Below are 16,061 nucleotides of genomic sequence, written 5' to 3'. Positions count from 1 at the left end.
ATTGTGTATGATTTTTTTGATTTTCTAAAATAAAGAAGATCAAAAGTCATCCGTGTATTTAACATTTAAAAGCCTCATTTAAAGGGGCGCCTGGGTGGCTCAGTTGGTTGAGCAGACTTCGGCTCAGGCCGTGATCATGCAGATTGTGAGTTCAAGCCCCACATCGGGCTTTGTGCCGACAGCTCAGAGCCTGGAGCCCGCTTCCCGCTTCCCGCTTCGGATCCTGTGTCTCCCTCGCTCTCTGCCCCTCCCCCACTCGTGCTTTGTCTCTGTCTCTTTCTCTCTCTCTCTCTTTCAAAAATAAAAATAAAATATTTAAAAGCTTTGTTTAAAAATCTTTCCCAAGGATGTTTGCCCATTGGTGATCCTAAGTGTCTCCTGTCTGAGTCATCTTTTTTTTTTTTAAGTTTATTTACTTTGGGTGGGGGAAAGGGGAGGGGTAGAGAGAGGGAGAGAGAGAATCCCAACCAGGCTCCACACTATCAGCACAGAGCCAGACTGAGGGCTCGATCTCACAAACCATGGGATCATGACCTGAGTTGAAATCAAGAGACCAGCTGAGCCACCCAGGTGCCCCACAAGTCACCCTAAAATCTAGCTGACCTGAAGTCTCATCATTTTTGGTCAGTCCAAAAGAAGGACCCACCAGCCTCTCCTCCCTGGGGTCTAGAGTTTGGAGGGCTGGACTGGCTTGGAGGAGAACTGGCAGTGGGTAGAGAGGCATGGTTGAAGGTCTGGGGACAGGCCCTGTGGGGGCTGTGAGGTAAAGAAAGAACATCACACCAGATGTCCTAGAACCTTGGCTTTGAGACCCAGTCATGCCATTCAGCACTGCCAGTATCTCCATGCTCCAAATGGGGCAACAGCTCATGCCTGGTACAGCCATGTGGAGAGGACAGGAATTATGGGTCTGCCAGGGCCTGGCACAAAGTTGGCGGAGGGTGGCTACGTTCTTTCTTCTGTTTCCTAATAACTTATAAATCATTTCCAAGTGCTTCTTCTCTTGGTCTTAAATCACACCTTCCTTAACATTCTCCCCCAAGAAGCAACTAGAAGATAAAGGAATCTGGACCGAGGGGGGTGGGGGGTGGGGGGGTGGGGGGGGCGGGGGTCTTCCCCTCCCCCGCAGCCAGGCCACCCTGCTCTGGCTGAACCTGAATGCTTTTCTTCAGCTTCTGTCCCTCTCAGCCTCTGATGTAGAGGGAGCAGGAAAAGCCCTGGTGCCTGCCTGTTTGAGGAAGAAAGAGACAGGGCACCGAAGGACAAGGGCCTGGAGCTGGGCTCAGCAAGAAGGCGCAGGAAGCATCGTCTGCCGGGGCCTCCCTGAGCGCTTCATCACTGCGTCAGCCTGTCCGCCCCAGCGCGCCATTACAGTAACTTCTCCTGGGTCACCTTGTGAGCGGCCACACCCCATCTCCTCCACCTGAGCTACTGAACAAAGAATCCTCACACCAGGGAGGAAATGAGGTTTGGCAAGGGGCAGGGCAGGGTAGCCTCAGTGCCGGTCCCCACCGGCCACCAGGGAGGGGAGAGGGAGCGGAAGGGCACAGGGGACCCTCCCCTTCCCCCTTCTGCATGTGCAACACCCCTTCCGGGAAGGTGACATGGTGAGATTCTTAACCTTTTGGAAAAGTGACTCAGAGCTCTGAGAATCTGAGGATAAGGGTCAAAGGGTCAAAGGTCTATAAGGGTCACATAAGCAACCCAGCCCTCCCTGTGCTTTGGGCCAAGAAGGGGCACAGCTATTCTGTGAGGAAACCCAATGTGTGCGTTTGAAGGGGGTCCCCCACCGCCACCCCACCATCACTGCACACCCATGCCATATTTCGCACTGAATCATTGTTGTTTTTTTTTTTTAATTTATGTTTTATATTTGAGAGAGAGAGACAGAGAGCGAGTTGGGGAGGGGCAGAGAGACAGAGACAGAATCCGAAGCAGGCTCCAGGCTCCGAGCTGTCAGCACAGAGCCCGACGCAGGGCTCGAACTCACAAACAGCGAGATCATGACCTGAGCCGAAGTCGGACGCTCATCGGGCTGAGCCACCCAGACGCCCCTGAATCACTGCTCTGATCCAACCACTGCCCTGCTCAAAGACTCTGATGGCCCCGGAGGCAGGTCCCTGACACCTTCCCCCTGCCCCAAGGGCCCCTGTCTCCCATAGGCACCCTCTGGGTCTTCTGACTCCCACACCCAGAGGAGGGCCTGTGAAATCTCATTAGGTCAAAATCTCCCCACCCTGCCAGCCACTCCTCCAGGAAGCAGGTCCTTGCTACCCTCTACAGATTACTCCTCCAGTCTAATCAGGACCCCACCCTAAGCCCCACCAGGCTCTCTGGTGGCCTTTGTGCCTGTTCATGTCCCCAGCAACTGTCCCCTTCCCTGGGTCCCTCCTGGAGACACTGCCTACAGCCATGTCAATCACACAAAGAGCAGCCAACCAGTATTTGCGTGTCACAATGGCCCTACAAGGGAGGTAAGGTCATCCCCGTGGTCCAAATGAAGACACTGAGGCACAGAGCAGTTTGACTTCTTGCCCAGAGATCACAAACCCCCTCTCCAAGGTGAAAGGCTGGGAGACCTTAGGCAAGGAGATGGCAGGGGAAGGGGAGGGGAATGGTCCTCCCAGAATCACACAGACCCCAGCCTGGCGACCGCTGTGTCCTAGGCACCACACACGTCCGCCCAGGTCTCTTCCTCAACCACCCAGTGAAGTGAAGCAGAGCTGTTGCTGCAAGAACCCAGGGCTGACTCTGGGCCCATGTTGCCTTCAGACCAATCCTCCCTCTGCAGTGCCCTTGTCTTCCGCTGACTGTCCAAATAGTATCCATCCCCCGAGCCCACTTCCCCCAGGGAGCTACCCATCCATCCTTCTGGGCCCACCCATCTTTCCACATCTTTCCACATCAGCCCTTGCCCACCAGGTGTTTTCCTGGTGAGTGGAACATACTATTAGGACACCTTCTCCCCCAAAAATTTTCATGGTCAAATCAGTTTAGAAAACACTAAAAGGTTTCTTTTTCTGCAGGACTTGTCAGAACCTTTAATTCTCCTAAATGCATTCTGAATCTCCCATAGGCTGATGGAATGAATTTGACAGTTTCTACCCTTATCTGTCCCCAAACCGTTGAGGTTTCTCAGAACAGTCTTTGTGAAATGCTGCCCCTTCCCACCTTTCAGAACAGCCTGGCACAGTAGAGGGCACACCGGCAGGGATCATGGCGGGGGGTGGCGGGGTGGGGAAGAGTATCCTTTTAGGACATCGACGGGACATTTGGGGAACTCAGACTGAGAGCCCCTCAGTCTCTCCTTTCTACCCTCCCCCGGATGAGGTGACTGTCTACTCCTGCCAGCATCTGGAGGGACCTCACCTGACTGGGGCCCTCAGATACCACCCCCCACCCCAACCCCACCAGGCTATGTAGGGCCCAGAGAGCAAGGGGCCTCGGAAAATCCCTAAAGCAGGCTGGACAGTTCTTCTGGGCAAATTACTTAATCTACTCCATCATCACTATTGAGTTTTAATATTAAACCAAAATTAAAATGCATTAAGGGGCGCCTGGGTGGCGCAGTCGGTTAAGCGTCCGACTTCAGCCAGGTCACGATCTCGCGGTCTGTGAGTTCGAGCCCCGCGTCGGGCTCTGGGCTGATGGCTCAGAGCCTGGAGCCTGTTTCCGATTCTGTGTCTCCCTCTCTCTCTGCCCCTCCCCCGTTCATGCTTTGTCTCTCTGTGTCCCAAAAATAAATAAAAATGTTGAAGAAAAAAAAAAAATTTAAAATGCATTAAGCTGCCATTCTGAGAAGATGCGGTTGCCCACTCAGCAAACCCTGTCACCCTCCCCCCTGCTCCCCAGGGAGGGGACCAAGTCCTTCAGTTAACAGAAAACTAGGGCCTCAGAGGGTAGCAGACACTTGCCTGTAGTGGCCCAGTCAGGGGCAGCGCAGAGAGAAGCATCCAGGCCTCCTCACGTCCAGGTATGCGGGGAGGTGGCCCAAGTGGGATAAGACCCCAACAGTGGCTCATGTAACCATCGGTGGCCACTACAAAGACTCACACAGGCCAGGGAAAGGGATGCTGTACACACTGGGGGTGACAGCTTAGTGGCTGGGGTGACTCTGGGCACTTTTAGGAGAAGATGGCATGTCTGGGGCTGGAGTCAGCTGTCTCCCCAGTCTCCTCGGCCCCACCCTGGCTGCAGGAAGAGTGCTCACCCCAGATTGGCTACCCACAGGGCCGGGCTCAGCTGTGGGCAAAGATAAGATGCCCTGTATCCCGGCTGTGTGTCACCCTGACTTGGGGCAGTCGCCTAAGACACTTTTCATGGTCTTGAGAGTTCCTCACAGTCAGGTGCTCTGAAAATCAAAGGTCTCAGACCTTTGTCACTGGTCTAAGACCCAGACTCCCAGAGCCCCTTCACCCAGCCCCACCTCCCAGCAGAGTGGCCCCTGCATCCCACACCCTCTACATACTCCCCTCACTTCCCACAACACAGTCCACAGGAACCAGCATGGTCCCCTTTACCTCTTCTAGATCCCACCTGACCTGCACCTGTCCCTGTACCTACCTGCTTCGGCCCCCGAGTCCCCAGTCTCAACCCTCACTACACAGAGATGGCCCATGGACCAGGTCTGCACCACCCAGGAGCGTGTGGGAGATGCAGAGTCCCAGGCCCTGGCCCAGACCTACTGAATTAGAGCCTACATTTTAACGAGATGCCCATGTGATCCATGTCTATGTTAGAGTTTGAGAAGCACTTTTATAGACCACTGGTCTAATCAAGTCATTGCACCCAAGGCCTATAACCTTCAATGGCTCCCCAGGGCCTAGTGAATCAGGTCTAGACTCAGCAGCTTGGCAGTTAAGACCTTCCCTGACCTGGCTTCAACCCAGTACTCCAAGCTTGGGCTCCCCCTGCCCCTTGGGAATGTCATCCCCTCGTCTGTTGGCTAACGCTGCCCGGGACTTGGGGACCCTCTACAAGCACTGCCTCCTCCAGGAAGCTGGTCTGAACAGTACCTCATTATATCACATCTGGAGTGGCTCACTCATTTCCTGCAGAGGAGAGCTCTTGTCCTGTGTAGCCAGTGGCTCCGTGCACCAGGCTGGGGCACAGGGTGCTGACCACAGGTAAGAGGGTCCGGCACCCAGCTGGAATGTCCACCCTCAGCTCCAGCCTGACAGCGTCAGGCTGAGCCCCAGCTTTCATCTCAACTCAGTGGACGAGTCTCCCTGCCAAAGAAGGGGCACTCCCGAGACCCATGGGCCTGCTGAGCTTCTAGCAGCCATGTGCTTACCCTGCGCCACAGTTTCCCAAAATGAAAAGAATGCCACCAACTCTGCCTCCTTCCCTCCCTGGGGGACTGGAAGGATCTGCTGAGATAGATGAGCAGACTCCTTAAACTGTGGGGCTCAGAATTTGGAGCCAAGAAACTCCATCCCTGTATGGTCAGCAACCCTTGTTTGGCCGGCCAGCCAGACCCTGGGGAAGCCAAGTGACCTGCCCAGAGGCGTTCTCATGACCAAACAGGAAAGCCTCGAAGGACGGGGCTGCCACACCCACCGCCCGCCTCCCTCCTTCCTGGCCCAGTTCCTCGGGGCTGGCACCTCATGGGAAGTCCTCACTCCTTTATGCTGGGTGTGCAAGAAGCCACTCAAGCATGCAACCTCAGGAGTTGCCAACTTCTGCAACCTCTGGGGAGCAAAGAAAAAGTCTCTCCAATCCCATTTTACAGACAGACAAAAAGAGGTAAGGACAAGACCAACAGTGATGTGGATTAAGCTGAATTTCTCCGTTCCCCCAGCTCTGCTCCCACATTCAACCCAGCCCTACTCAAACCTCCACGCACACTCCCCAAGGCCAAGTCCAAAGCTCCACCTCACAACATTGTAAAGTAATCCAAAACAGGCGGTTTATCTGCAGAGCCCCTCCTGACCTCGTGAGCTCTCCAGAGGCAGATGAAGAGGGGAAAGGGCCATGCTAAACCCAGAGGGGTGACCTTCTAATGGCATCCCGAGCAGAGAGCTGCTTTTGCACCAGAAGTACTTGACCTCCCCAGCACCCCAAAACCACAACACGCATGACGCCTAACTACTTGGCCTGGGCCTGGAGCCCTTTCTAGAAGAAAAAAAAATGGGGCATGAAGCAGAGGACCTCAGCTGCCCACTCTGAGTGGGGACCCCTTCTACCTTCAGAGTATGGCTTCTTTCCTACCTCCCCAGCCTCCAAGGCCAGGCGCCTCTGGGAGTCAGGCAAAAGCATTTGTTGGTTAAGAAGCCTTCAGCTGGTGTGGATGTGAGTGGCAGGGGAGAAGTGTCACAGTGGAGTGGTTTACAGCACAGATTCTGGAGCCAGGCTGCCTGGGTTCAAATCCTCACTCTGTCACTACTGAGTTACAGGACTGTGCCTCAGTCTTCCCATCTGTAAAATGGGCATGAGACCTACATTCTAGAGCTGTTAAGAAGAGTAAAGGAGTTAATATTTGCAAGGTCTTTAGGCCATTATGTGGCACCCAGTGAGTATACCAGGTCCCTGGCCCAGCCTCTTGGCCTCTGCTTGATTTTTCCCACCCAGGATATTCTCCTTGCTCCCACCTATTCCAGCTCAAGACCTTTCGCAGGCATGTCAGCCTGACCTTAGATCTGAACCCTTAGCCCCTATTCCATTGTTCCCCTCACAGTGTCCCTTGGCCCTCTATTCAGGGCTCTCCCAGATCTGAGGTCCCCTAGCTCTTAGCTCTCCATTCTGAGATCACCAGCCACACAATTTAATTCTCAGCTGGCTCCTTTGTGCAAAGAAGAGAGCTGTGGGTGGAGAGACAAGGGTCTATAGAAAGATGCTCAGCTCCAGCTTCTTCTTCCAACTCCTGTCCTCCAGGGCTGGGCACCCAGCAGGCACCCAAGGGATAGGCCTGAAATAAATCTCTGTCCGCCCAGATCTCCCCCATCTCCTGACTTAGAGAAAACACACACACACACACACACACACACACACACACACACACACACAGCCCTCTGTGGACCCAGCCTGGATTTCAACCAAAGAGAGCAAAGGAAATCATTTATGCCCAACCCACCACAACCCACACCAACTCTACACCCCCCAGACCTGCCCAATCTTCCCTAAGCAGACAGGCCTGCTTTTAAGCCTCCTGTACCCTCCCCATGTCCCTTCTTCACATCCCACTGGCCCTCTCCAATTTTTACAGCAGTTTACACAACTGCTTTTGTGGAAAGAAAATAAAAATCCTTGGGGTCACTGCTCCTGCACTGACCGCAATACCCATGTCTTTCTCCCTAACCCAGCCCTGACCTTCCCACCTGGCTCAACAGCCAGGGACTGTGTTGGATGCTCTAGAGACAGCAATGGGCCATTCAGTCAAGGTCCAGCACTTGAGAAGCCGGACAAAGTAAACAGATAACTGCAACAAATAGTATGGACTGTGATAAATATAATTAAGAAAGGAAAGAAACCAGGTGCTATGACAAATTACAGGGGAGTGGGGAGGGGGCCTCTACCAAGACTGGGAAGGCACATTTAAGTTGAGACCTGACAATGAGAAGGAGCAGAGCCAGCCCAATAGAAAACCCTGGACGAACATTCCAGGCAGAGGAAACTACACAAGCAAAGGCCCAGAGAAGGAAAAAGTTTAGGGTGTTCAAGGAGCAGAAGTGATTCAGATGCGGCGATCAGGAAGAACGCAAAGGGGACAATGGTCAGGATAAGGGTGGAGGAGGTCTGCAGTGGCCAGATCATGGAGGGTCTGATCTTTGAAATTTTATTCCAATGGCAGTAGGGAGCTATCAAGGGTTTTAAAGGAATGTGATTATGTAATCACTATTTTTCTAAATCATTCTTGCTGTTCTGTTAAAATAGATTTGAGGTGGGCAAGTGGGAATTTGGGGGAAAGCAGGTAGCAGCTACTACAGCACCTGGGCAAGACCCAAAAGGTGGCTTGGCCTGGGGCAATGGCCTGGGGCCATAGCAGTGAAGTCAGAGCATGAAGAACAAGCCTGAGATAGATTTTGCAGCAAGAGTCAAAAGGACTTGCTGTTGCACTGGATGTGGGGAGGGGGGCAAAGGGAGGAGCTGGTACCATCTGGTCCTGCCTTTAAAGGTAGGTGGGTTATGGGCTACTTAGAGAAGGCCCAGGAAGGTCACATTTGGGGAGTGCAGCCAGGGTTCTGTGTCATCCATATGAAGTTTGCATACCTATGAGACACCCAGGATACCCTAAACCATCAGATGGGTGGCTAGCTAGAGAAGCTGCGGCTGGTGACAAAATCCGCTACTTAAAATCATGAGAAGAGAAGCGACGTACATTTAAGATCAGTGTGTTTGTAAAGTAATGCTTGATTTGAAAAATCAGAAGAAAAAATGAGGGCTTGGAGGATAGGTAAACAGCGGGGAGTCAGGAGAGCGGAGGGGCTGAGGACAGAGCCCTGGGATCCCCCAACCTTTAGAGCTGAATGAAGGAGTTGTCCCCAAAGACAACTAAGGAAGGGCTAGCCAGGGAGAGAGGAAGAAAACCAGAAGTCAAGAGAGGATACTAACTCTAGAAAGAGAGAAGATCAACAAGACCAAGGTGTGTGTGTGTGGGGGGGGGGGGGGTCGTCAAGGAAGACCTGCTTGCAGGGGCGTGGGAATCACTGGAGACCTTGACTGGGGCAGTTTGCGGTGAAGTGGTGGGACCAAGCCGGGTCAGGTGAGCTGCAGAAGTTCTGCTGTGAAAAGAAGTAAAGAAGTAGATCTGTAGCTGAGGGGGAATGAAGGATGAAGGAAAAAATAAAACAACAAAAAAAAAGGAGCGATAAGTGAGGGGTGGAGGGTATTAAGGCATGTTCTTATCCTGCTGGGAATCGGGGGATAGGAAGCCACTTCTAACCCTGGAAAGAGGGGAAGTAATCGGAGTGTGGGACAGGGAGCAGACCACCTTGGAGCCAAGTGGAGGCATGGGCGTGTGGCGGGAACTGGAATGCTTTCTCCCTGCCCCCCCCCCCCCCCACCAACAAGAGGGAAGGGAGGCAAACGTGAGGCCTTCACTGCACACACTTTCCGATGCACGCCTACTCAACCCTGCATTCGTGCCCACTCCAACGACCCCTGGGGCTTGTTCCAAACACCAAGTTGCCCCCCACGGACTGGCACGGATGTGTCACCACCAGCAGGTTCTGCAAACAACCTGTGGGCACATCTTACCATTCGTGCCAGCCACTGCACTTATCGCGTCGAGGCTCTGGCCCCTTCCTAGCACTAGCTCAGAGGGGGTCCACCGGCCCTTCACCTGCCCAACCCCCAAGGCAGTGGCCTCCCTCAGTCCCTCCCCCAAAGTGAGCACTCAACACACCCTACCCCTTTCCCAGCCTGGCTCCCTATTTGGCCCTCTGGAGAGAGCGGCTCCCCGCCCCCGAGACCACCCGGACAGCCGGAGGGAGGGCGGCCCAGCCTCTCCCCGAGTCCCGGTCGTCGCCCCGGCGCCTTCTCTTCTGTCCCCAGCGCCCACCCCCCGGACCGCCCGAGTCGCCGCGGGGCGCCCGCGCCAGGCTTTGTCTGCGCCCACCGAGCGCGCCCGCCGGGCGCCCGGGGCTCTCCCCTGCTGCACAGAGCTCGGGGAGGGTCCGGCCTGCCCTCCACCCCCGCGCGCTGGCCTGGCCAGCGCAGCCCCCGCCCCGGGATCACCGCCCCGGGCCGGACCACCGCTTCCCCGGCGCGAGCGAGGGGGCGCGGCGCCCACCGCTGTCCGCGAGCCTCCGGCACCGCCGCGCACCCCAGCCCTCCCGCGCGAGCGCCGCGCTGGCCGCCGGAGCCCCGGACCGCCGGAGCCTTCGGGCCGTTCGGAGCCCCTCACCTTCCCGCGGCGGCCGCAGCCCCTGCGGGCGTGAGCGAGGGCCGGGGGCTCGGGACGGGGGGGAGGGGGGGCAGGGGGACTGGGGGGCGGACGCGCGGTACCTTTCCCTGCTGAGCCGGGGAAGTGAGTCTGTGGCGAGCGGCACTCCAGCCTCGGCCTCCTCCTCCTCCTCCCCTCTTCTTCCAGCCGTCTGGCTTCCTCCTCCAGCCGCCGCCGGGACCGTAGGGGCCCGAGCCAGCCGCCGCGGCCTGCGTGGGGCCCCGCTCCGCCTCGCGTCCCCGGCCCACCCCGCCAGGTCCGCCTGGGCCCGGCCCCCTGCTCCGCCTCGGGGCGGGGACGCGCGAAGCTCCTCCCCGAACCCGGCCCCCAGGGAGCGGGGAGGCGGGGGCCGCGGGGGCCGCGGGAGCCGCGGGCCCCCGGGAGGAGGGGTGGGGGCCCGCCCCCGAAGCCCCCGGCCCGCCCCCGAAGCCCCCGGCCCAACGCTTCGTCTCTAGCTGGGCGCCAAACGTACTCACTCAACCCCAAAAGGAGAGTAACCAGCCCAGCCCTGCCGGCCCGATGCTGGGCGTAACTCGGGTCCAGACTGCCTGCCAGGAGACCAGCAGAGCCAGGACGCGGGCCTCAGTTTACCCGCAGAGTTGGAGGGAAGGGGCGCCCCTCTCCTCCCGGAGCTGCCTTCACTCCCACAGACCCTTCGCTGGATCTTAGTTGGGGTCAGTGGGTTCGTCCCCAAGGGCCGCCTCATTTTCTCCCCAACACCCGTTGCCTCCCCGGCCACCGCCACCGCCACCACCCTCTACCCCGCTTCTGAGACCTCCGCGCCTCAGTCTCCAATCCTAGACAGTAGGGGGTTGGCGCAGGGCGCACTCACACCGCCACAGCCTGTCACTTCGCAGCCCATTACGTGGAAATGGCCTCTGTAAGAAAATAGCCTTCGCTGGGACGCGCTGCCTCATCCTTGGTTTAACAAAAAAAAACCGAAGCAAATAGGTGTGAAACCGAAGCAAATAGGTGTGAGGGTCACTTTTTCTTTTCCTTTTTTAAAAAATCATAGTTATTTGGAAATTACTTGTTTATTCGCCATTTGAGATTCTGCAAGCACTGCTCTGGTCCCTTGTAGAGTTTTCATTTGTGCCCGTTTATGGGGAAGGTCACTTGGTCTCTGACCATTTCATTCTGTGAACATCTCCAGGGCCTCCTGGAGCTGATAGAGACCAGTCCAAGGGGGGGGGGGGGGAAGCCTTGGATGGAAGCCAGGCCCCTGCCCTGAACTGTCTTTCAGGGTGAGGAGGGTGCCACATCTAACCTACACCTCACAGCCAGTCCCAGTGCAGAGCATAGGTCTGCATGAGTGGAGGCCAGGAGAGCAGAGGTGACCCTACAGAAATGAGGTTTGATGCTCCCCTGCAAAAGGGACCCACTAAGCGTACTGGTTAAGGGGCAAGGACATGGTGCATTTGAGGTGAAGTTTCTTCTCAGTAGAAAAGTCCTGGTCATTGCCCACGCTAGTCCCTTCATCCAGAAAGCCTTTCTGCCCCAAACCCCTGTATCCCCTTCGAGTTTAATGTCACCTTCCTCAGTGAATCCTTCCCTGTCACCAAGGAAGCAGAATGCTTTTGAGTAGGCTCTCAGAATTAGATTTCCTGGGTTTGAACTCTGCCTCCATGTGGCCTCCCTGTGCTTCAGTTCTCTCATCTATAAAATGGGACTAATAAATAATACCTACTCCAAAGAGTCATTGGATTCAATAAAAATGCTAACATGGGCTTGACAGATTACAAATGACAGAAAACTACTCAGAATGGCCTGGTGTAAGCAAATAGGACATGTATATGCTCACATAACAGAAGACGTCAATGGTCTGAGATCTGCACACCAAGAGGTTTGAAAACTACCAAGACTTAGTCTTCCTGTCCTTATCTCTCTTCTCTGCTCCTTGCTGTGGCAAGATGGCCGCCAGCAGCTGTAAGTACCAACCTCACAGCTCAAGTCCTCGTTGCTTTCAGCTGTCCCAGCAAAAAGCCAAGGTTACACCAAGTTGGCTCTGCTGGGTCACATATCATTGTTTGGGCCTGAATCACATGCCCAGCCCTGGAGTCAGTCCCATCCTAACCACAGGGATGCGGAGTGAGGAAGGGTGATGTCAGGGCACTGTTTACAATTAGAAGGTGAATGGACCCAGAGCTGTGTGCCAGACACACAGAGCGTTCACATTAAAAAAAAAAAAAAAAATTGGCCATTGTTGGGAGCCTTCATCAAATTTCAGGGGTGGCCAGTACCTTTTGAACACCCTTCTGTGTTTAGGGAACTTTCCAGGAGCACGAACCCTGCCCCCCCTTCTCCAAAGCCAAAAATGCTCCTTCCCAGTCTTCTCTGCAGCTGGGGTGCTGGCACCAACCAGGCCCTGCAACCAGATGCACCACTGAAGATTTTTATGTGGAAGCGAGCATGTGGGAAGACAGGCGTCACCCAGAATCCGTTCAGGAAGATGGTAGCAAGGACAGCCCTGGAGGCATCTGGCTGTAAGGATGACTGTGACAGAGGTGCCAGAACACTTGCCTAAGGACATGTCAGTTGTCTCTCGCTGCATAACAAACCACCCTCAAAACTCAGTGGCTCCAAACAACAATTTCTTATTTCTCACAACTCTTTGGGTGGACTGGGCTCAGCTAGACAGCTCTTCTGCCGCGTGCTTGACTGGGGCTGGAACAATCCAAACGGTTTCTCTCTCCATGGGACCTCTCCTGCAGAATAGCCTGGACTTCCTTACAACATGGCAGCCGGGCTTCTCTCTGGGGTGAAATGGAAGCTGCCAGGCATCTTGAGGCGTAGACCCAGACGTGCCATTTCATTATTTCTACCACACCCTATTGGCTTAAGAAAGTCACCAAGCCAACCCCTATTCAAGGGGAGGGTAAGCGGACTCCACCTCTTGATAGGAAGAGTGCAGTGTGGTATTAGTTTGGAGGGCTGCTGCAGGAGAGTCGCACAAAGTAGATGGCTTAATCAACAGAAATTCCTTGTCTCAAGTTTTTGGAGGCTGGAAGCCCAGGATCAAGGTGTCTACAGGTTCGCTTCCTTCTGCCAGGGAGAATCTGTTTCATTGCTGTCTCCCGGTTTCTGGTGCTTTGCTGGCAATCTTTGGTGTTCAGGGGCTTATAGATCCATCACCCCAATCTCTGTCCTCACATTCATCTTCTCACAAGTTCCCCCTGTGTGCATGCCCCTGTTCTGTGTCCAAGTTCCCCTCCTTATAAGGACACCTGTGGATTAGGGCCCATCCTAATAATTTCACTTCTACCTGATTATCTCTGTAAAGACACTATCTCCAAATACGGTCATATTCTGAGGGACTGGGGATTAGAACTCCAACATATCCAATAAACGTATGGGGGAGACATAATTCAACCCATAGAAAATGAGCACGCAAGAGTGCAAGGAATCCTTGGTAGCCATCTTACAGATAATCTATTACAAAGCAGAAGCCTCAAGGCATACACACCTCTCTCTTATCTTCAAGAATGGATTTCTAGGGTACACAGTTTCAGATTAGGGCCTAGAACTTATTTTATTTTATCCTATCCTATCCTATCTTATCTTATCTTATCTTATTATTTCTTAGAGAAAGTAAGCCAGGGAGGGGCAGAGGGAGAGGAAAAGAGAATCTTTTTTTTTTTTTCAACATTTATTTATTTTTGGGACAAGGAGAGACAGAGCATGAATGGGGGAGGGGCAGAGAGAGAGGGAGACACAGAATCGGAAACAGGCTCCAGGCTCTGAGCCATCAGCCCAGAGCCCGACGGGGGGCTCGAACTCACGGACCGCGAGATCGTGACCTGGCTGAAGTCAGACGCTTAACCGACTGTGCCACCCAGGCGCCCCAAGGAAAAGAGAATCTTAAGCAGGCTCCATGCCCAGTGTGGAGCCCAACACGGGGCTCAATCCCACAACTGTGAGATCATGACCTGAGCTGAAATCAAGAGTCAGAAGCTTAACTGCTTAACTAGCTGAGCCGCCCAGACACCCCAGGGCCTGGAATTTTAAATACCGCTTACAAATCCTACCACCACCACCAGCTACCTTGGGTACAACCAATTTTTCTCTACCCACCCCCACCATGAGCCAAGCGGGTCTTTGGAGCCTGATTGGTGCAAAGTGGATTAGAGCTAAAATGGTTCCCTATTGCTTCCTCCCGGAACAATAGGTCAGGTTTAAGCACCTGACTAGCTGTGAGGCCTTGAGCAAGTTCGGCAAAAGCTCCCTTTTGTCGTTCTCAAAATGGGGGTGATGACAGGAGCCTGTGGCTCAGGGTTGTGACGAGGATTAAAAAGGAATAAGAGAGGGGCGCCTGGGTGGCGCAGTCGGTTAAGCGTCCGACTTCAGCCAGGTCACGATCTCGCGGTCCGTGAGTTCGAGCCCCGCGTCAGGCTCTGGGCTGATGGCTCGGAGCCTGGAGCCTGTTTCCGATTCTGTGTCTCCCTCTCTCTCTGCCCCTCCCCCGTTCATGCTCTGTCTCTCTCTGTCCCAAAAATAAATAAACGTTGAAAAAAAAATTAAAAAAAAAAAAGGAATAAGAGATATAAAAATCAATATCCAAGCCATCAGGCCCCCTCCAGATATCAGTAGTTATTAGCATCAGTCTCTGCCACATCCATACAACTGATTTAGATTCTGTTTTGTGTTGAAACATTAGTCAAGCACTGATCACAGTGAGACTTCACATGTGTGGAGCACTTTATCGTTCACAAAGCACTTCCACACCCACCACCCCGGGGAGAGGTCAGAGTAACAAAGAAGGGCTTTAGGAAATTTACTAATTGTAAGTAATGCTGGTTTCTGTAAGAAAGAGACCCAAGAACACAGTGGTTCAAACGTAACAGAAATTCATATCTTACCTGGACAATAAAGAAGTATTCCTATTTCATAACAGCTTTCCTCCGCATTGTGATTCAGGGATCTAGGCTCATTCCAGCATGTGCCTCCAACAACCATCAAGGTCTTGTATTCATCAGCACAAAGCCAGCCGCAGAAGAAAACCTTAGCTTGAAAACTAACATTACTTCTACTCACATACCATTGATCAAAACCAGTCTCGGGGGCGCCTGGGTGGCGCAGTCGGTTAAGCGTCCGACTTCAGCCAGGTCACGATCTCGCGCTCCGTGAGTTCGAGCCCCGCGTCAGGCTCTGGGCTGATGGCTCGGAGCCTGGAGCCTGTTTCCGATTCTGTGTCTCCCTCTCTCTCTGCCCCTCCCCCGTTCATGCTCTGTCTCTCTCTGTCCCAAAAATAAATAAAAACGTTGAAAAAAAAAAAAAAAACCAGTCTCATGGTCATACCTAACTACAAGGGAGGCTGGGAGATATGTTCTAGCTGTGAATCCAGGAAGGGTAGAAAAGTGACTTTTGGTGACCAGCCAGCAGTCTCTGCTATGAGGAAGTTTTTAAAAGTTCTGGAAGGGATGGGACATGTAGCCCCAAGGAAGCATCATTCACTCCCAAAGAGGGTATAGTGGGTTGACTTAATGGCCACAATTCTTCACTTCCCGGTGTAGTATTTTGCATCCATATTCTTGCCACAATTGAGACAGGTGGAGTGTATCTTCCCACCCACTGATAATAGGCTTGAACGTGTGGCTTTCTCTAGCCAATGAAATGGAATAGAAGTGGTGGTGAGTCTGTTTTGAGCCTCAGCTTTAAGAGTTCCTGCATGTTTCCACTTCCTTTTGTTCTTTCTCCACCTCCATTAGAAATGTTCCCCTGGATAGCTACTGCCTTTTAGCCTGGAGCTGCAGATGAACACACGAGAGGCAGACCAGAGCTCAGCCCAGAGCCAAGAGCCAAACTCACCCAGACCATATCTTGAAGCACCTATCTGATCCAAGCCTAGATCAGCTAACATGCAGCCAACCTGTAGATGCATGAGAGCAGCACAGCCAACCCAGCCAGCAAACATACACGTGAGAAATGAATACTGTTGTGTGTTTCGTGGTTGTTACACGGCACTGTTGTTGCGATAGCCAACTGATAAAGGCAAAGAGCAACCTCACTTACCCAGGCTATTCATAAGTATGTCAATTCCATGTGACTGAAGAAAGAATTAGAAAACAAGAGACTATGTGGCTCAAAACCAGACCTGCATAGCCATACAGTATGTGAATATTGCATCTGATGTCAAGGCACATTTCTGTATACTTCTGTCTGTCCTCTCCCCATATCCTGA

At 53.6% G+C, this 16,061-nt stretch overlaps 1 protein-coding gene across 6 annotated transcripts in view; it reads right to left on the bottom strand.

Moving 5' to 3' along the window:
* Window positions 1-10,117, bottom strand: part of SMOX (spermine oxidase) — a 50,445-nt gene extending 40,328 nt beyond the window's left edge. For 3 of the 6 annotated variants that reach the window (XM_047068216.1, XM_047068213.1, XM_047068214.1), the window contains exon 1: window positions 9,946-10,117. The gene's annotated coding sequence lies outside the window, so the exon portion shown is untranslated. Of the gene's footprint in view, window positions 1-3,914; window positions 4,132-8,621; window positions 8,721-9,945 lie in introns of those variants that run through there. The other 3 variants (XM_047068212.1, XM_047068210.1, XM_047068211.1) reach the window with 3 other exon arrangements.
* Window positions 10,118-16,061: the final 5,944 nt, after the last annotated feature.

This window comes from Lynx rufus, unplaced genomic scaffold (genome assembly GCF_022079265.1).
Source record: "Lynx rufus isolate CCGP_SWC_20201006 ecotype Redwood Valley unplaced genomic scaffold, mLynRuf1.p SCAF_8, whole genome shotgun sequence".
NCBI classification, from domain to species: Eukaryota; Metazoa; Chordata; class Mammalia; order Carnivora; family Felidae; genus Lynx; species Lynx rufus.
The sequence above is the reverse complement of the archived record's forward strand: the minus strand, read 5'-3'. Positions and strand labels throughout refer to the sequence as shown.